This window comes from Convolutriloba macropyga, chromosome 15 (genome assembly GCF_964194025.1).
Source record: "Convolutriloba macropyga chromosome 15, txConMacr16.3, whole genome shotgun sequence".
Taxonomy (NCBI): domain Eukaryota; kingdom Metazoa; phylum Xenacoelomorpha; order Acoela; family Convolutidae; genus Convolutriloba; species Convolutriloba macropyga.
Genome location: NC_134482.1, coordinates 31,295,819 through 31,317,954, shown reverse-complemented (window position 1 = coordinate 31,317,954; position 22,136 = coordinate 31,295,819). Strand labels below are relative to the sequence as shown.

Sequence of the window (22,136 nt, the reverse complement as noted above, 5' to 3'; positions counted from 1 at the left end):
GTAACTGGGGGCCATTAACAAACTGCGGGGGGGGGGGGGCACAAGAGGAAAAGATCCAGTTGTTAAAGAACAAAAAAGTGTCCACTACAATTCAGAAAGTAATATCGAATAAAAAACGCAAATCTCGATCACGAGGAGGAAAACAATAGCCACGCAACAAAAAATTGGTGTTGCACGGTTCTGAGATAATCGCTCATGTCTATATAACCAAAAACGAAATTTAAGCTGAACAGGGCGGGTCGCTCGAGGCTGTGTACAACTTTTTCAAAAATTCACGCTTTTTGCTTGAGGTGTAACCTGCATTGGTTGTATACGTAATGTTTAAAAGTTGGTGTTCAATGGTCTTACGTATTATTCAGAAGGTACAGAAGTTGAAATATCATTGTCACCGATAACGAAAAGAAAAAATGAGTCAATTGAATGCCCCAGCGATGCCCTTGTTGACAAGAATTAAATTTCCCTTTTATTAAATTTTTTATTCCTCTAATTGCATATTTTTCTTTGTAATGTTTAAAGCAACTTAATTAATTATTTTCTTTCCTTTCAATGTTTACGCTAGAAATCGAGTAAAACATCAAGAGCTTTTTTTTATTCTTCTAACTGATAAATTTAAACTTAAAAAAATAAAAATAGAATCCAGTTCTGTGTCTATCATTGTCTTCGTTGCCTAGAAAATAATTTCTGTTTAGTATGAATTTTGAATCCTCCAAATGCACAAATTTCCCCAATAATCCGAAAATTACTTTAATTGATTTTATATAAATTGCTAAGATTTCAAAAATTTACAATTGATTAAAAACTTCTGGCCCAGTAAATTGATTCGCCCGACACAATAGACTGGTGGCAGTAAGCAAAAGACCTATTTTTTTGTTTTAGTCGTGAGGTTTGCTTTATTTCTGAATGTTTTTTAGTTAAAAAAGGATACAAAAAATTTTTTGACTTCGGCTCTAGAAAAATAACCTTGGAAAAAGAAAAATGCAGAACACCTGATGATGAAAAGGAAAACATAATAACCATTCAACTTAATAAGTTGGCGTTGTAAAGTTTTGAAAAAATTGTCCAAATGTATATAACTTAAATTAAAATTAAACTAAAAAAGACGGCTCGGAGACTGTGCACCTTAACTATTCGGCTTGTCGACTTCAACTCTAGAAAACAAACCTTACAAAAAGAAAAAGCATACTTCTGGATCACCAAAAAGACATAATAACTGTAATATCCGTGCACTGTCTACGGTTACGGTTTGGGTTGGGTGTTATTCTTAAGCACTTTAAACCTCAGAGTTACTGAGGAAAAAATTCCAGGTTTCAGACTTGAATTTAATTGAGCAGATGTAAATGTACAATCAGTTTAATACAAAGTTAGATCTATTGCGTGTACATATTAGAAGTTTTGTGAAGATGGCAGATGTAAAGCAATTAAAGAGAGGCAGCTCGATTGCGTAGGGTTTAGTTTTGAATATGTTCTTTGGTTTCAGTCCTATCAATGGTTAATTAATCTTAGGATATTTTTCACCCATTTTCGTTAATCTCCTTGGGATTTTATCATAGTTATTTTCTACCGCACGGGTCCCTGTTAGTTAAACTAACAGATAACAGGTTTACCTGCTTGACGAATCCCGTCATGAACAAACATTCCTTGACGTGTCCCGTCAAGATAAAATTCCGTGATGATTCCCATCATTATTTATGATGCTTTCACTATATTGTTAAAAACCGGTTTACTATTAGTAACCATCTCTTTTTGTTCTCCTATTTGTTTGTAGAAATGTCGAATTATGCGTTTAATATGTGATTTATGAGCATGTCATACACTATGGCTCACTATACTGCCTCCCTCTTAGAAAATGTGAGGGTTCCACTCGCTCACACAGCAAGATTTTCGAATGTCCATTTTCGAGTTCATATATTCTTGTGCTTTTTCAATCCCGTACTTGTCATAAATATTACGGGCCTCCTCATTTCCATAATTTTCTTTGCTTGAAGAATGATTTTGAACATGTCCTCACGACCACCCTTGTCCGGATGAAAGTGCATTGCCAACTTTTGGAAATGTTTCTGGATTGTACTGGTTGTGGCCCACTGTGGCAGGAATAGAAGTTCATAAAGGTTTGGAGGTCGACTGAACGGGTTCTGCGCGTTGATCGCCTTCAGCCTCCTCTGTATGACCTTATATTATGTTAAAGAACAAAAAAGTGTCCACTACAATTCAGAAAGTAATATCGAATAAAAAACGCAAATCTCGATCACGAGGAGGAAAACAATAGCCACGCAACAAAAAATTGGTGTTGCACGGTTCTGAGATAATCGCTCATGTCTATATAACCAAAAACGAAATTTAAGCTGAACAGGGCGGGTCGCTCGAGGCTGTGTACAACTTTTTCAAAAATTCACGCTTTTTGCTTGAGGTGTAACCTGCATTGGTTGTATACGTAATGTTTAAAAGTTGGTGTTCAATGGTCTTACGTATTATTCAGAAGGTACAGAAGTTGAAATATCATTGTCACCGATAACGAAAAGAAAAAATGAGTCAATTGAATGCCCCAGCGATGCCCTTGTTGACAAGAATTAAATTTCCCTTTTATTAAATTTTTTATTCCTCTAATTGCATATTTTTCTTTGTAATGTTTAAAGCAACTTAATTAATTATTTTCTTTCCTTTCAATGTTTACGCTAGAAATCGAGTAAAACATCAAGAGCTTTTTTTTATTCTTCTAACTGATAAATTTAAACTTAAAAAAATAAAAATAGAATCCAGTTCTGTGTCTATCATTGTCTTCGTTGCCTAGAAAATAATTTCTGTTTGGTATGAATTTTGAATCCTCCAAATGCACAAATTTCCCCAATAATCCGAAAATTACTTTAATTGATTTTATATAAATTGCTAAGATTTCAAAAATTTACAATTGATTAAAAACTTCTGGCCCAGTAAATTGATTCGCCCGACACAATAGGCTGGTGGCAGTAAGCAAAAGACCTATTTTTTTGTTTTAGTCGTGAGGTTTGCTTTCTTTCTGAATGTTTTTTAGTTACAAGAGGATACAAAAAATTTTTGACGTCGGCTCTAGAAAAATAATCTTGGAAAAAGAAAAATGCAGAACACCTGATGATGAAAAAGAAAACATAATAACCATTCAACTTAATAAGTTGGCGTTGTAAAGTTTTGAAGAAATTGTCCAAATGTATATAACTTAAATTAAAATTAAACTAAAAAAGACGGCTCGGAGACTGTGCACCTTAACTATTCGGCTTGTCGACTTCAACTCTAGAAATTAAACCTTACAAAAAGAAAAAGCATTCTTCTGGATCACCAAAAAGACATAATAACTGTAATATCCGTGCACTGTCTACGGTTACGGTTTGGGTTGGGTGTTATTCTTAAGCACTTTAAACCTCAGAGTTACTGAGGAAAAAATTCCAGGTTTCATACTTGAATTTAATTGAGCAGATGTAAATGTACAATCAGTTTAATACAAAGTTAGATCTATTGCGTGTAAATATTAGAAGTTTTGTGAAGATGGCAGATGTAAAGCAATTAAAGAGAGGCAGCTCCATTGCGTAGGGTTTAGTTTTGAATATGTTCTTTGGTTTCAGTCCTATCAATGGTTAATTAATCTTAGGATATTTTTCACCTATTTTCGTTAGTCTCCTTGGGATTTTATCATAGTTCTTTTCTACCGCACGGGTCCCTGTTAGTTAAACTAACAGATAACAGGTTTACCTGCTTGACGAATCCCGTCATGAACAAACATTCCTTGACGTGTCCCGTCAAGATTAAATTCCGTGATGATTCCCATCATTATTTATGATGCTTTCACTATATTGTTAAAATCCGGTTTACTATTAGTAACCATCTCTTTTTGTTCTCCTATTTGTTCGTAGAAATGTCGAATTATGCGTTTAATATGTGATTTATGAGCATGTCATACACTATGGCTCACTATACTGCCTCCCTCTTAGAAAATGTGAGGGTTCCACTCGCTCACGCAGCAAGATTTTCAAATGTCCATTTTCGAGTTCATATATTCTTGTGCTTTTTCAATCCCGTACTTGTCATAAATATTACGGGCCTCCTCATCTTCCATAATTTTCTTTGCTTGAAGAATGATTTTGAACATGTCCTCACGACCACCCTTGTCCGGATGAAAGTGCATTGCCAACTTTTGGAAATGTTTCTGGATTGTTCTGGTTGTGGCCCACTGTGGCAGGAATAGAAGTTCATAAAGGTTTGGAGGTCGACTGAACGGGTTCTGCGCGTTGATCGCCTTCAGCCTCTTCTGTATGACCTTCTTTGAGGTTGGCTCTGTTTTTACTCTACTCCTTAGCTTACTATTGTCTATCGCGGCATTCTCAAACTCCCGAGATAAATACTCCCGCTCGTCCACCAGAGCGATACATTCCCTTGTTTTTGTTTCGGCTACATTTGTAACCTCCTCCAACTCTTTCTTCAAGGTTTCCATCTGCCTCCTGCAGGAATCCCGCTGATTCCGAGCGTATTCAAGTTGCCGTTTGGTCTCCAGCAATTGATCACCTAATTTTTGACTTTCAAGTTTTAACTGCCGGAGCTCCTCTTCGAGCCGAGTCCCGGCTGGTCCCAGCATTTCGCTGTTGTCAATCTTCTTTTCTTTTTCTTCGATTCTGTGTTGCATCTCACTTTACTCCCCAACGCTAATTGCGGCTATATCCACTATATTGGGTGGTTGCAGCTTCGTCAGTGGCACCACATACATTTTGTTTGAGGTTACTCCAACAATCCGATACATTTGGTGCCTGACTATTGACCTGACCTCTAACAACTCGGGTAGATTGTAGCAATAATCACCGATTTCTGGTTCTGCCATTCCTACATATCATACACGTAAATTAGTCTAATGTATCAATCTCATTTTCTGCTATATCTGGTACAGATTATCTGGTGAGATTGAGGAAAAACGGCAATTGAAAAGCGCAGAACCAAACTTTCAAACATTTCAAAATTAATGACATTATATGCTTAAAAAGGCGTTGAAACTTTTCAGTTAAAGTTAGAGCAGTGTACCGGGCATAGATGAGACGAGGCGAAGCTAAGTTGAAAAAAAGCTAATCAATACTGATCAATAAACAACACTAATCAATAAGGCAAGGCACTAAAAGTAGTTCTCTAATTGTTTTACACCAACCTGCCTAAAATATAAGCAAAATGGAGCTAACTTCTGACAAGCAGTTGATCAAAAACAGCTCAGGCTTTATATTAAAAAAATTTCATAGCAAAAAAATTATCAAAGTATTCAAAACACAAAAATGACTTGAGAATCTGCTTTAATCTAAGAAGAATCAGATTGAGCTGCTTACAATCATTTAAAGAGAAAATACGAAATAATTTAATCAGATCAAAAAGTTTTTGAGCCAATAATTTTGAAAAGTGCAGCTGGTTCACAGTATCATTAATATCTAAATTTATTGCTGCACAGACCAAGTCGTTGATATTGTATAGATCAAGAAAACTACACTAACTGCACCATAAATATCAAACTTAAAATAAATATTTGGATCTTTTCCGTTTGTGCCTCGCCCGCTTAGTGGGTGCATATCATTTGCAACCCCCCAGATACACGTGTCATGTTTTTACAATGATCTACTGTAATGACACGTGTTCTGTAACTGGGGGCCATTAACAGACTGCGGGGGGGGGCACAAAAGGAAAAGATCCAGTTGTTAAAGAACAAAAAAGTGTCCACTACAATTCAGAAAATAATATCGAATAAAAAACTTAAATCTCGATCACGAGGAGGAAAACAATAGCCACGCAACAAAAAATTGGTGTTGCACGGTTCTGAGATAATCGCTCATGTTTTTTAAACCAAAAACGAAATTTAATCTGAACAGGGCGGGTCGCTCGAGGCTGTGTACAACTTTTTCAAAAATTTACGCTTTTTGCTTGAGGTGTAACCTGCATTGGTTGTATACGTAATGTTTAAAAGTTGGTGTTCAATGGTCTTACGTATTATTCAGAAGGTACAGAAGTTGAAACATCATTGTCACCGATAACAAAAAGAAAAAATGAGTCAATTGAATGCCCCAGCGATGCCCTTGTTGACAAGAATTAAATTTCCCTTTTATTAAATTTTTTATTCCTCTAATTGCATATTTTTCTTTGTAATGTTTCAAGCAACTTAATTAATTATTTTCTTTCCTTTCAATGTTTACGCTAGAAATCGAGTAAAACATCAAGAGCTTTTTTTTTATTCTTCTAACTGATAAATTTAAAATTAAAAAAATAAAAATAGAATCCAGTTCTGTGTCTATCATTGTCTTCGTTGCCTAGAAAATAATTTCTGTTTAGTATGAATTTTGAATCCTCCAAATGCACAAATTTCCCCAATAATCCGAAAATTACTTTAATTGATTTTATATAAATTGCTAAGATTTCAAAAATTTACAATTGATTAAAAACTTCTGGCCCAGTAAATTGATTCGCCCGACACAATAGACTGGTGGCAGTAAGCAAAAGACCTATTTTTTTTTGTTTCAGTCGTGAGGTTTGCTTTATTTCTGAATGTTTTTTACTTAAAAGAGGATACAAAAAATTTTTTGACTTCGGCTCTAGAAAAATAACCTTGGAAAAAGAAAAATGCAGAACACCTGATGATGAGAAGGAAAACATAATAACCATTCAACTTAATAAGTTGGCGTTGTAAAGTTTTGAAAAAATTGTCCAAATGTATATAACTTAAATTAAAATTAAACTAAAAAAGACGGCTCGGAGACTGTGCACCTTAACTATTCGGCTTGTCTACTTCAACTCTAGAAAACAAACCTTACAAAAAGAAAAAGCATACTTCTGGATCACCAAAAAGACATAATAGCTGTAATATCCGTGCACTGTCTACGGTTACGGTTTGGGTTGGGTGTTATTCTTAAGCACTTTAAACCTCAGAGTTACTGAGGAAAAAATTCCAGGTTTCAGACTTGAATTTAATTGAGCAGATGTAAATGTACAATCAGTTTAATACAAAGTTAGATCTATTGCGTGTAAATATTAGAAGTTTTGTGAAGATGGCAGATGTAAAGCAATTAAAGAGAGGCAGCTCCATTGCGTAGGGTTTAGTTTTGAATATGTTCTTTGGTTTCAGTCCTATCAATGGTTAATTAATCTTAGGATATTTTTCACCCATTTTCGTTAATCTCCTTGGGATTTTATCATAGTTATTTTCTACCGCACGGGTCCCCGTTAGTTAAACTAACAGATAACAGGTTTACCTGCTTGACGAATCCCGTCATGAACAAACATTCCTTGACGTGTCCCGTCAAGATAAAATTCCGTGATGATTCCCATCATTATTTATGATGCTTTCTCTATATTGTTAAAATCCGGTTTACTATTAGTAACCATCTCTTTTTGTTCTCCTATTTGTTTGTAGAAATGTCGAATTATGCGTTTAATATGTAATTTATGAGCATGTCATACACTATGGCTCACTATACTGCCTCCCTCTTAGAAAATGTGAGGGTTCCACTCGCTCACACAGCAAGATTTTCAAATGTCCATTTTCGAGTTCATATATTCTTGTGCTTTTTCAATCCCGTACTTGTCATAAATATTACGGGCCTCCTCATCTTCCATAATTTTTTTTGCTTGAAGAATGATTTTGAACATGTCCTCAGGACCACCCTTGTCCGGATGAAAGTGCATTGCCAACTTTTGGAAATGTTTCTGGATTGTACTGGTTGTGGCGCACTGTGGCAGGAATAGAAGTTCATAAAGGTTTGGAGGTCGACTGAACGGGTTCTGCGCGTTGATCGCCTTCAGCCTCTTCTGTATGACCTTCTTTGAGGTTGGCTCTGTTTTTACTCTACTCCTTAGCTTACTATTGTCTATCGCGGCATTCTCAAACTCCCGAGATAAATACTCCCGCTCGTCCACCAGAGCGATACATTCCCTTGTTTTTGTTTCGGCTACATTTGTAACCTCCTCCAACTCTTTCTTCAAGGTTTCCATCTGCCTCCTGCAGGAATCCCGCTGATTCCGAGCGTATTCAAGTTGCCGTTTGGTCTCCAGCAATTGATCACCTAATTTTTGACTTTCAAGTTTTAACTGCCGGAGCTCCTCTTCGAGCCGAGTCCCGGCTGGTCCCAGCATTTCGCTGTTGTCAATCTTCTTTTCTTTTTCTTCGATTCTGTGTTGCATCTCTCTTTACTCCCCAACGCTAATTGCGGCTATATCCACTATATTGGGTGGTTGCAGCTTCGTCAGTGGCACCACATACATTTTGTTTGAGGTTACTCCAACAATCCGATACATTTGGTGCCTGACTATTGACCTGACCTCTAACAACTCGGGTAGATTGTAGCAATAATAACCGATTTCTGGTTCTGCCATTCCTACATATCATACACGTAAATTAGTCTAATGTATCAATCTCATTTTCTGCTATATCTGGTACAGATTTTGCTTTTTTTGCTTTTATAACTACGATGTTTGTTTCACCATCACACCGTTCAACTCTCCTTTTTCTTGTCAATTTTTGATCATTTGTGCGTTGTTTTACATGATGAAAATAACCTAGTTCCCCCATTGGATTAATGGGTTGTTGTGCAATTACAGGATTGGTGCCACTGCGTAGCATATCGATTGAAAGAAACACGCGAACCAAACTAAATATGACTTTAGATCCAATAAAAATAGTCATCATACTGATGGTTATTTCCATGGCCACATGCCAAATTTGTTTCACTTCATTACCCAAGTATTCAAAAATCAGCAATTCAAGCCACTGATGATTGTACTTTAAGTCCGTGTTGAAATACTCTAGAGTCTCATGCTCATATAAACCTCCTTGTCCCAGGAAAACTTCTCTTCCTGTTATCGTCTTTCTCGAATGTCTTAATCTTTGGGCCCTTTTGCTGAGTTCCAGGTCCTTGTCATTGAAAAACCCTTCCATTGGCGCCGAAGTTTACCAATTGACGTTAACTCTATAATTAGGCAAATCATTGGGTTTTTCAATCAATTGTGTTCTTCGCCCATATGTTATCCATGACCCATTCCGCAATTCAAGAGCGTTCGGGTACATGGGGTTGCAATTAATCAGTGTGAAATTTCTATAGAACACTGTAGAAATGGGGTCCATGTATCTACCTACTTCTGAAGTATTGTCAGAAAACACCCTAATTGGTACTTCCTCCGTACAAAACTGATTTTCGACAATATGTACGATTACTTTAGCGCACCTATGGACATAGAGTATTCCTCCCGCTCTTTCTGCGTGTGTATCCTGAGCGTTTTGTTGACTTAAGAAAACTTTGTGTGAATTTCCGTTATTTGATGTCGTTAGAATCATAGCTCTGTGCAGTTTTTCTATGTGACAATTTAATAACTCTATTTGTTTCAATTTTTCAAACATGCCTCGAAAATCCCACACAAAATGTTGGTCGAGTTTTATGTCCCTGAGATCTTTCTCAGATATATCTGTTGTTGAAAAATTTTGTTCCGTGGGCGTCAATTTTTCCGTTGTGTAAAACAAATTTGTGTGGTTTGTTTCAAAAAGCAGAAAATTGTCAATGTTTTGTCTTGTTTTTCAACTGGACAACTAAATATCTTTTTCTGTCTAATTTGCTCGTCAAGTACTTTTTGTTTCCAGCGCGGACTATTTTTGCTGTTATCGAGTCTGAAAATTTAACGATCGTTAAGATGTTTGGTTTTTTGTCTTGGTCGAACAGATATTGTACTGAATCTATTTCAAATGGGTCTCCTTGATATAACAAGGTCTGCTCCTGTTTCAAAGGGTCTTTAAAATATAACCATGTTCCTTCATTTGCGTCCCTAGTTTCATGAACAAAGTCCCCATGAAAATTTCAGCATTTATCATGATGTTACCTTTCTGTGTTTCACCTTTTGGATTGATCCAATCCATGGGGTAGACATAATTCACTCCTTTCTCATCTCCGCCTTTCATTAAAGTTTTTAATATCTTCTGAACAAATTCAGCGTCGGTTCGCTCAACATTCATCTCGTTGAGGACTTATTTGTGAGCATTGAATTCAAAATCACCAAGACCCGGTAACCGCGCTTTGTGTCCCTGCCATATATTTTGACAGACTGACTCTTTTATTGGGTAAAACGTTGGAACTATTTGTGTTTTTTCGTTTGAGTAAGTTGCATCGCCATACCAACTACACTTTTTCAGCACAGTTTCCGTATATGCAGCCCTGTACATGTAGTATTTTAGTTTACTCATGCTTCTTTGGGCGTAGATCAGTCCTCCTTTGTTTGCCTGCTCCTCATTTATATGTGACATTTCACATTTTGTCGGTTCCGTCATTGCAAATTTCTGCGTCTGTAGAATGTTCTCAAAATCATACCCCACAATCTCCAAGGATTGTGAAAAACTTAATATGCTAACCAACTGAAGAAGTTTCCAGTTCAACTGCACGATCCAATGTGGGTTCCACGCCCTCTGCATTTTGTCGTATCACCTTTTAAAAAATACATCATCATCAAATTTTTCATCTGAATCGTTATCATTGAATAAAAAATAGTCTTTCAGTTCCCGTGGTCTTGTTATTCCCGACGCACTTCTTGTCTGATATCGTCGTTCGGCGACATTTTGCGAAGTAGAAGCCGTGCTCCTATTTGGAAATTCTTCGCCTTCACTCCTTTCTGATGTTGACACCAGACTATCCCGCTTCTGCTGTGTTTCTACTTTGGGCGCAGGTATCCTTGTGCTTCTGCTCTTATTGTTGGTGTTAGTATTTATTGATTCTCTTGTACGCCCACCCATAGGTGTTTTAAACGATTCGTCTTTGACTGTCTCATTGTGAGTTTCAGTATTAGGATTAATTTGACTAATATTTCCTTCAGGTTGAACTTCTCTTCTTTCTGTGTCATTCAATTTTGGAGTGACTACCTCAATTTCCACAAAATCATTGTCCTCCGTAAGGTCATTTTGTGATATTCTCGGTTCACTCTTTGCCTTCTTAGATTATTTTTAATCAGTGGTAGCACTTCTACTGTTAAAACGTTTGAGTCGATCGTAGTCGACCTTTTGTTGTTTTTTCGTTTTCACATCCTCAATAACAAAGTTTAGATCGTTGATTAATTCACGTAAAACTTGCGGTCCACTGTAAAAGGATTTAAATTTCTTTGCCTGGCCAGTTTTTTTGTGGGGTTGAACACCATTACTAAATCGCCTACTTCATATTGTGCTCCAAATGTGCTACGGTCATTGTAGTTTTTTTTGGTCTTTCTTGCTCCACATCCATGCTTTCCCGTACCAGCTCGTGGCACGTTTGTAGTTCGTCTTTCAAACAACTAACGTAATCACTCAAAGTTGGGTAGATTTTGGTTTGTATTGTTTGATACATGCAATCAATTGGCAGCGCGCATGATCGTCCAAAATGAGGTAGAAGGGGCTGTACTTCGTAACAGAGTGAATGGATGATCTGTACGCCATCATTACTAGCGGAAGGTAGTCGCTCCAGGTGTTGTGATGTTCACCCACATATTTTGCAAGACTCTCTTTGATTGTGCGATTGGTGCGCTCTATCATTGCGTTTCCTTGAGGGTAATAAGCTGTTGTTGAAATCCTGTTAATTCCCAGCTCTTTACACATGTTCTTGAAAAGATTCGACATAAAATTACTGCCCTTGTCGCTATGAAGATTTGCCGGACAAACGTACCTTGAAACCCATACCTTTACAAGGCCTTAGCTACCGTTGAAGCTTCTTGGTTGCTCATGGGAATTGCTTCATACCATTTTGTATACTGATCTGCAATTAACAGAATGTATTTGTTTCTGCTGGACTCGAGTAAAGGTCCCATAATGTCTAAGGCAACTTGCCAGAACGAATGACTTGGTTTCCACGTTGTCAGGCTGTGTATGTGTTTCTGGTGTGGAGATTTCTTTTGACAGCATTCTTCGCAAGAACTTATCCACTCGTGGACATCTTTTTTCATCCCGGGCCAGTATAATCGTTCTCGAACCCGATCAAATGTCTTGGCCATACCAAAGTGTCCGCAATGTTCATTAAGGTAAGGCAGAATTTCTTTTAAAAGTGATCTTTGAATGACTATTTGTGTTAGGTTATTAAATTCGTCAATAAGTTTCTCTCCCTTGATTAGATCATTTTCAATCCGTAAGTTTCTGAAATCAGTCCAAAGTTTCCACAGTACTCTAGAGGCTCCTGCCATGTGTTTTCTTTGAGGGCGTTTCCCGTTCTCAATCCAGTTTCTCAGTATAATGAGGTCGGCTGCATTTTTCTGATGTTCAACTAGTTGTTCAACAGATTTCCCTAGTCCAATGAACCAGATATTTTTTTCTTCTGTATTTATTTGGTTGAATTGATCGCAGTCTTTGACTTGGTCTTCAGTCTGTGGAACTCTCGACAGACAGTCCGCGTGAAGGATCTTTTTCCCGCTTCATGTTTGATTTCAAAGTCAAACTGTCCGAGCTGTTCTATCCATCTGGCCAATAATCCGTCTGGTTCCTTAAAACTATATAACCACTTGAGGGCCCTATGGTCAGTAACAATTAAAAATTTTTGTCCCAGAAGATAATTTATGAAGTGTTGAGTAAAATAAGCTATTGCAAAAAGTTCTCGTTTTGTCGCAGAATAGTTTCGTTGACTTTTGCTGAGCGTTTTGTTTGCGTATGCAACAACTCTTTCACCCCATTGTTATCTTTGGGAAAAAATTGCGCCAATGCCAAACAAAGAGGCGTCAGTGGTTAACGTATAGGGATCCGTGTCATTCAGATAACCCAAAATTGGTGCTTTCTGTAAAGCTTGTTTTAGTTGTTCAACTGCTGATTCACATTACTTGCTCCAAGTAAAAAGTTCTTTTTTGTTTAATAGCTTATAAAGCGGCTCTGCTATATTTCCGAAATCTTGTTTGAATCTTCTGTGAAAGCCTACTATTCCTAATATAGCTCTCAATTCATTTATTGTTCGTGGGCTTGTAGAGTCCCATTGGAGTTACAAAAGCTGTCACCTTCTGTGACTCTTCATCGAGTGCCATTTGAAAATATCTCGATGTCGAATCGATAATCGGAAAGTAACAATTTCCGTCTAATTTCCTTCTTGGTAGCGGCCAACTGGTTTTCTCGATTTGTTTGTTCAAACCCCTGTAATCTACAACTAGTCTGTAGCTGCCATCTTTCTTCTTCACCAATATTGATGGTGCTGCCCAATACGAATTGGTTGGTTCAATTAATTTTGCATCCTCTAGATCTTCGACAATTTTTTTCATTGCTTTTCTTTTATCGAAGCTCATACTGCAATAACTTCTTCTGAACGGCTGTGCATCTTTGTTGAGTTTAATCTGGTGTTTAATTTTGTCAAAATATCCTAAGTCATTTGAGTTTCTTGAGAAGACTTGTTGATGTCTCGTGAACAATTCTTGTACTTTCTCTTTCTGCTGGCCATTTAGTTTAGAACTTTCCAAATTTGCTTGTTTTCCAATTTGAAAAAATTCCAATGTTTTTGGCTTATTTTGATTTGTGAAAATTCCATTCGAAACTAAGTTCTCTTTTTTTTCAAAGTAAGTTCCCACTTTAGTGTCTTTATACACGGTTACTGGTGCGTTCGTTAGATTTAACACTTTTATCAAATTCCAACCATCTTTCTTTGATATCATACAGGCCGCTAAAAGCAAACCAGTCCTTATTTCAAAATCTTATATTGCTTCCACTAATCCTTCCATTCCCGGAATTTCTTCTCCATTTTCATCAGCTAATCTAATTTTCATTAGACTTTCGTTTTTACTCTGTATATAAGTATTTTGCCTCGCAATTGCAAAAACTTGAACACCATGCGTTTTCTCTTCGGTGAGCGGTATTGAAATATTAAAGTGACTGCTATATAGTTTCTCTTCGTGTAAGTTCAATACACATTTATTGGTTTTCAGGAAATCAATTCCCAGCAAACATTCTATACTTTCGTCTGCCGTTATCACAAATTCTTGTTCAACCTCCGGTAGTCTTGGTTGCAACTGTACCAAAAGCGTTACTCTGCCTATTATTTTGACAACTGAGTTATTGGCTGTTAACACTCGTTTTGTGTATGTTTGTACAATTACCGGTTTTCCCAGTTTTTCGTATGTGGACCAGCTCAAACGCGATATACTACTTCCACTGTCTATTAATCCAACGCATCTGTTCCCATGAAGTATGATTTCTGCGTTTAGACATTTAAGTGTGTTTGTCGAACAAACTCTAATGACATTGCAGTTCTCGGTGATTTTCTTTTTAAAAGGGCAGTTTCTTCTTGTCCACAGGCTCTGCACTTGAAACCCTGCCTGTCGTTCCTCCTAGACGGCCTCTTTTCCAAAAGATCTGTCTCGGTGACTAGATACTGGCGTTGGAAACCGCCGCCGATCGTTAAACACACGATCTTGTTGCTGTCATCTGTCACGTCTTTCGTCAAACCACCGTCCACGGGAACCGCTTCGCTCCCTAGACTGGTTTCGACGGTTTTCTCGCTGTTTGTCAACTTGTTTCCACTAAATCTTTTGTTTCATCTCGTCTAATTACAGCAACTTTTACTGTTTGCTCTTCCTCCTCCATTCTTGTTACATCTTCCAGATGCAATGCTCTTTCCAAAACTGTTTCAATTTTCATATCCTTGTCGCCGATTTGCTTTCTGAGATCTAACCTCACCTGACTATGGTTGATTCTTTCTAGAAATCCCCTCAGAACGAGATGGTCTCTAATGTCTTGCGACTCCGTTGGGTAAGCTTTCAAAGCCAACTGCTTTAAATCTCCCAGAAAATCTGTCAGTTTTTCTCCTGGTTGCTGTACGCGGCGAGCTAGCCGTCCCCGGAAAACGACCGGTTTTTCGCTGTAGTGTTCTCAAAAAACTTAAACTCATTCATCAAAATTTTCTCGTGTAGCTTGCGGTAGAGTGCGATAGAACTCTATGGCAGATTTTTGTAGCCTATGTGCAAAGTAATGCGGCCGTTCATCAACTTTGCGAGCCGGATCTCCTTCAGTTCTTTTCCACTTTTGTAGTTCCGCTAATAGCTCAAAATGCGTCACGTAACTTTCCAAGTCGTTTGAACCGGTAAATGCTTCCAGTAATAGCATTCTAGAGGTTGAGCCCGTTGCCTTTTTATTGTTCCCCTACTTGTATCGTGCCCTTTGAAAACTTTGTTAAGTTGTTGAAATTAATAGTTTCTATAAAATAATTATCAAGTAGATCGTCACTTGAAGGTGTTTTCTATTTTTATCTTTGAATCTCTATAGCACTCTCTTTATTTTAATGTTTAAAAACTTTTGTTTATAAAAATCTAACGCTTATTTCAATACCGTATTTTTTTTACTTGTTGATTTATTTTTCTTTATTTTTAACGAAGTTTTAATTTACAGTCTTATAGACAACTGTCCCACCTAATTTTTTTTTGTATTTATTATGATTCTGGCTGAACTCCGATTGTCCTTGTTTTATTGATGTTTTTAATATATATTTTTTTCTAGTTACGATAAAGCTGATATTAGGTGCTTTAGTTTTCTTTTACTTTCTCCTGCTTATTGTTACCTTTTCAACTATTTTCGCTTTATATTCTTTTTTTAATGATAGTTCCAGAAAAAGTCAATATATAACTTTCAGCAACTGTTTCAATTGATTTTACAACGCGACTATCCCGCACTTTTTCCCGATGGTTATGCGGCTCGTTATCTAAAAGTCAATTTAGCAAATAAGGTCGAAAGAAAAAAATATTTTGAAGAAAAGACTAAAAAGACTTTCGCAGTGGCAATCAAATTCAATTGCGAACGACAGCAACAAGAAAGAACTCTTTATTTCACTTGGTGTGACAACAACAAGAAAGAACTCTTTATTTCGCTCTCACTTGGTTTCATGATTCCCATAATTATTTATTATGTTTTCTCTATTTTGTTAAAATCCGGTTTACTACTAGTAACCATCTCTATTTGTTCTCCTATTTGTTTGTGAAAATTTCGAATTATGCGTTTAATATGTAATTTATGAGCATTTCATACATTATGGTTCACTAGATAACCATACGTTTTATTAAAATGGAGTTGTAAGTTTTTGAAAAGGTCACTCAAACTTTTAAATTTGTAGCGAAAATTAAAGTGAACAAGACAGCTCGCGGGAGACTGCTCCTCAACTTTTGACAAAGACTTGTTTTTGCTCTGAAACAAAAATTCTCCAAGACATTACTTTTCTAAAATAAAAACGGAGCATTTTTGCGAAGCTGCCTTGAACACCGTTTTTACTTCAATTCAGAAATATCACATTATAACATTACCAGAAAAACTAATTGCGTTGTCAAATATCTGCACAAAAACAGACTATCATAGATAGGTAAAATTCAAGAGGCGCACCACTAATTTTTAGAGAACGATTCAAATGACCTGAAAGAGTGGAACAATAAACAGACTATTTATAAAAGAATTGCTTGTGAACGAAAAGCCGGTGGAAAAACATTTGATCCCACCGGGATTCGAACAGATGACCTCCGACTTTTTAACCATATGCACAACAGACTGTGCCATTTGGCCCTTATACTTTCTAAGCTGGGACCGGCTTCCTATTCGCAACAGGCTCTATTTCGGAGTAAGAGTAATAGAGATCACTCATAAATGAGAACAATAGCCTGAAAAAGTCTCTTGAGAATTCAACAAATGTTCTGGAAGAAAAGCGGAAGATGTTCAAGCAAGAAATTTTCATAAAAAGACCAACAAGTTTACAATATTTGCTATGAACTTCGTACAAGAGCATTTATTATAAGGGCACAAGTGTTTCTGTAAAGTCCATCAATTGTTTTTCAATAAGAAGGTAATTACAAGCTCCCTAAATGAGTTCACGGTTTCAAGTTCCCTAATTTCTACACTTTTTTCTCAAATTCAAAGCAAACCAATCAAAGCTTTTGTTTTTTTCAACTCTACGTTGCAAATTCACAAGAATTTTTTTGTTTTTCCACTTAATAAAAATATTGTTACGTTTATCAATTATATGTTGCTGTTTGTTGAATGTGTAACCTGCATTCGTTGTTTACTCGAACTTCAGTGTATACTGATCTAAATTTAAAATTCAGAAGGCGCATCAGCTGAAAAATCATTTTGAACAATAAAAATGGATGAAAACATTGAGCCAAACATTTTCTTCTTGTTGGCAAGAAGTTAATTTCCAATTTTACTAAATTTCATAGTCCTCCTAATTTGATGTTTTGATTTTTATTTGTTTGTACTAATTAAAGCAATTCAATTGGTTCAAAAGCTTGGTGACGGTCTCCACTAAATCTTTTGTTTCATCTCGTCTAATTACCGCAACTTTTGCTGTTTGCTCTTCCTCCTCCATTCTCGTTACAGCTTCTAGATGCAAAGCTCTTTCCAAAACTGTTTCAATTTTCATATCCTTGTCGCCGATTTGCTTTCTGAGATCTAACGAAACCTGACTATGGTGGATTCCTTCTAGAAATCCTCCCGGAACGAGATGGCCTCTAATGTCTTGCGACTCCTTTGGGTAAGCTTTCAAAGACAACTGCTTTAAATCTCCCAGAAAATTGGTCAGTTTTTGTCCTGGTTGCTGTACGCGGCGAGCTAGCCGTCCCCGGAAAACGACCAATTTTTGGCTGTAGTGTTCTCGAAAAGCTTTAACACATTCATCATAATTTTTTCGTGTAGCTTTCGGTAGAATGCGATAGAATTCTATGGCAGATATTTGTAGCCTAAGTGCAAAGTAATGCGGCCGTTCATCAACTTCGCGAGCCGGATCTCCTTCAGTTCTTTTCCACTTTTGTAGTTCCGCTAATAGCTCAAAATGCGTCACGTAACCTTCCAAGTCGTTTGAACCGGTAAATGCTTCCGGTAATAGCATTCTAGAGGTTGAGCCCGTTGCCATTTTATTGTTCCCCTACTTGTATCGTGCCCTTTTAAATCTTTGTTAAGTTATTGAAACTAATAGTTTCTATAAATTAATTATCAAGTACATCGTCACTGGAAGGTGTTTTCTATTTTTATCTTTGAATTTCTATAGCACTCTCTTTATTTTAATGTTAAAAAACTTTTGTTTATAAAAATCTAAGCTTATTTCAATACAGTATTTCTTTTTTTACTTATTTATTTATTTTTCTTTATTTTTAAGGAAGTTTTAATTAACAGTCTTATAGACGACTGTCCCGCCTAATTTCTTTTTTTTTATTTAATATGATTCTGGCTGAACTCCGGTTTTCCTTGTTTTATTGATGTTTTTAATATATTTTCTTTTCTATTTACGACAAGGATGATATTAGGTGCTTAGTTTTCTTTTACTTTCTCCTGCTTATTGTTACCTTTTCAACTGTTTTCGCTTTATTTTCTTTTTTTTAATGATAGTACCAGAAAAAGTCAATATATAACTTTCAGTAACTGTTTCAATTGATTTTACAACGCGACTATCCCGCACTTTTTTCCCGATGGTTATGTCGCTCGTTATCTAAAAGTCAATTTAGCAAATAAAATCGAAAGAAAAAAATATTTCCTAGACTAAAAAGACTTTCGCAGTGGCGATCAGTTTCAATTACGAACGACAACAACAAGAAAAAACTCTTTATTTCACTTGGTGTGACAACAACAAGAAAGAACTCTTTATTTCGCTCTCACTTGGTATGATAATTCCCATAATTATTTATGATGTTTTCTCTATTTTGTTAAAATCCGGTTTACTATTAGTAACCATCTCTTTTTGTTCTCCTATTTGTTTGTAAAAATTTCGAATTATGCGTTTAATATGTAATTTATGAGCATGTCATACTCTATAGCTCACTATACTGCCTCCCTCTTAGAAAATGTAAGATTTCCACTCGCTCACACAGCAAGATTTTCAAATGTCCATTTTCGAGTTCATATATTCTTGTGCTTTTTCAATCCCGTACTTGTCATAAAAATTACGGGCCTCCTCATCTTCCATAATTTTCTTTGCTTGAAGAATGATTTTGAACATGTCCTCACGACCACCCTTGTCCGGATGAAAGAGCATTGCCAACGTTTTGAAATGTTTCTGGATTGTACTGGTTGTTGCCCACTGTGGCAGGAATAGAAGTTCATAAAGGTTTGGAGGTCGACTGAACGGGATCTGCGCGTTGATTGCCTTCAGCCTCCTCTGTATGACCCTATGTAATTTATGAGCATGTCATACAATATGGTTCGTTATATAACCACACGCTTTATTAAAATGGAGTTGTAAGGTTTTGAAAAAGTCACTCAAACTTTTAAAACTTGTAGCGAAAAATAAAGTGAACAAGACAGCTCGCGGGAGACTGCTCCTCAACTTTTGACAAAGACTTGTTTTTGCTCTGAAACAAAAACTCTCCAAATCTTTACTTTACTAAGATAAAAACGGAGCGTTTTTGCGAAGCTGCCTTGAACACCGTTTTTACTTCAATTCAGAACTATCACATTATAACATTACCAGAAAAACTAATTGCGTTGTCAAATATCTGCACAAAAACAGATTATCTTAGATAGGTAAAATTCAAGAGGCGCACCACAAATTTTTAGAGAACGATTCAAATGACCTGACAGAGTCGAACAATAAACAGACTATTGATAAAAGAATTGCTTGCGAACAAAAAGCCGGTGGAAAAACATTTGATCCCACCGGGATTCGAACAGATTATCTCCGACTTTTTAACCTTAGGCACAACAGACTGTGCCATTTGGCCCTTAAACTTTCTAAGCTGCGACCGGCTTCCTATTCGCAACAGGCTCTATTTCGGAGTGAGAGCAATAGAGATAACTCAGAAATGAAGAACAATAGCCTGAAAAAGTCTCTTGAGAATTCAAAAAATGTTCTGGAAGAAAAGCGGAAGATGTTCAAGCAAGAAATTTTCATAAAAAGACCAACAAGTTTACAATATTTGCTATGAACTTCGTACAAGAGCATTTATTATAAGGACACAAATGTCTCTGTAAAGTCCATCAATTGTTTTTTCAATAACAAGGTAATTACAAGCTCCCTAATTGAGTTCACGGTTTCAAGTTCCCTAATTTGTACACTTTTTTCACAAAATCAAAGCAAACCAATCAAAGCTTTTGTTGTTTATTCAACTCTACTTTGCAAATTCACAAAAATTTTTTTTGATTTTCCACTTGATAAAAATGTTGTTACGTTTATCAATTATCTCATGTTGTTTGTTGAATGTGTAACCTGCATTCGTTGTTTACTCGAACTTCAGTGTATACTGATCTAAATTTAAAATTCAGAAGGCGCATCAGCTGAAAAATCATTTTGAACAGTAAAAATGGATGAAAACATTGAGCCAAACATTTTGTCCTTGTTGACAAGAAGTTAATTTCCAATTTTACTAAATTCAATAGTCCTCCCAATTTGATGTTGTGATTTTTATTTGTTTGTACTAATTAAAGCATTTCAATCATTATTTCATCGTTCCTTTCAATGTTTACCTTGCTAATTGATTAAAAATTTTAAAGATTTTTTAATTTTGTATAGATGATTAACTACGTAATGTTTTAAAGTTAGTGTTCAATGGTTTTACGTACTATTCAGAAGGCACAGCAGTTGAATTATCATTGTCACCGATAACAAAAAGAAAAAATGAGTCAATTGAATGGCCCAGCGATGTCCTTGTTGGCAAAAATTAAATTTCCCTATGAATAAAATTTCTATTCCTCTAATTGCATATTTTTCTTTGTAATGTTTCAAGCAACTTAATTCATTATTTTTGTTCCTTTCAATGTTTACGCTACAAATCGAGTAAAAAAACATCAAGAGGTTTCTTATTCTTCTTAAAAAAAATAAAAACAGAATACAGTTCTGTGTCTAGCATTGTCTTCGTTCCTAGAAATATATTTCAGTTCTGTATAGATTTTTAATCCTCCAATTGCACAAATTTCCCCAATAATCCGAAAAATACTTTAATTTTTTTGTATAATTCGCAAAGATTCCAAAAATTTACAATTGATTAAAAACTTCTGGCCCACCAAATTGATTCGGCCGACACAATAGACTGGTGGCAGTAAGCAAAAGACTTCTAATTTTTTTTGTTTTAGTCGTGAGGTTTGCATTATTTCTGAATGTTTTTTTGTTAGAAGAGGGAAAAAAATTGTCGACTTCAACTCTAGGAAAGAAACCTTACAAAATGAAAAAAGCAGACTTCTGGATCAGGAAAAGGAGCACAAAAAAAATTTCAATAAATTGGAGTGTGAGGTTTTGAAATAGGCGCTCAATTAGAAAAAATTTGAAGCGACTTAACAAGACAGCTCGCAGGAGACTGCTCCTCATTTTTTGAAAAACTTCTCTTTGTTTTGTAGCAAAAACTTTTCAAAACTTTATTACTATTCTAAGATAAAAACGGAGCTTCTCGCGAGGCAATCTTGATTACTTTTTACTTCAATTCAAAACTATCACATTATAACTTTACCAGAAAAACTAATTAAGTTGTCAGTTATCTGCACAAAAAATAGATAATCTTAGATAGTTAAAATTCAAGAGGCGCACCACAAATTTTTAGTGAACGATTCAACTGAACTAAAAGATTCAAAATATAAACCGACTCTTGTTGGAAGAGTTTTTTTTGCGAACGAGAGGCGGGCGGAAAACCATTTGACCCCACCGGAATTCGAACAGATGACATCCGGCTTTTCAACCATATGCACAACAGACTGTGCCATTTGGCCCTTATCTTTTCTATGCTGCTACCGAATTCCTATTCGCAACAAGCTCTACTTCGGAGTGAGAGCAATGGAGATCACTTATAAATGAAGAAGAAGGAAAGCTTGAAAATGTCTCTTGAGAAGTCAAATAATGTTCTGGAAGAAAAGCGCAAAATGTTCTAGCAAAAAATTTCCATTATACAAGATCAACAAGTTTACACTATTTGCTACGAACTTCGTACAAGAGCAATTATTACAATTTCACGTTCGTATCTTTATAGTCCAGCAATTGTCTTTTTGATAACAAGGTAATTACAAGCTCCCTAATTGATTTCACGGGTACAAGTTTCCTAATTTGCACACTTTTTTCTCAAATTCCAAGCAAACCAATCATTCTTTTGTTTTTTTTTCAACTTTACATTGCAAATTAACAAGAATTTTTTTGTTTTTTTGCTGGATAAAAATATTATTATGATTATTAATTGTCTCATGCTGTTTGTTGGATGTGTGACCTGCAATCGTTGTGTACTCGAACTTCAGTGTATAC

The 22,136-nt window shown here is 36.0% G+C and overlaps 1 protein-coding gene across 1 annotated transcript in view; it reads right to left on the bottom strand.

Moving 5' to 3' along the window:
- LOC142354486 (uncharacterized) overlaps positions 1-22,136 on the bottom strand; it is a 161,701-nt gene that overhangs the window by 8,852 nt on the left and 130,713 nt on the right. The gene's annotated exons all lie outside the window — the stretch shown is intronic.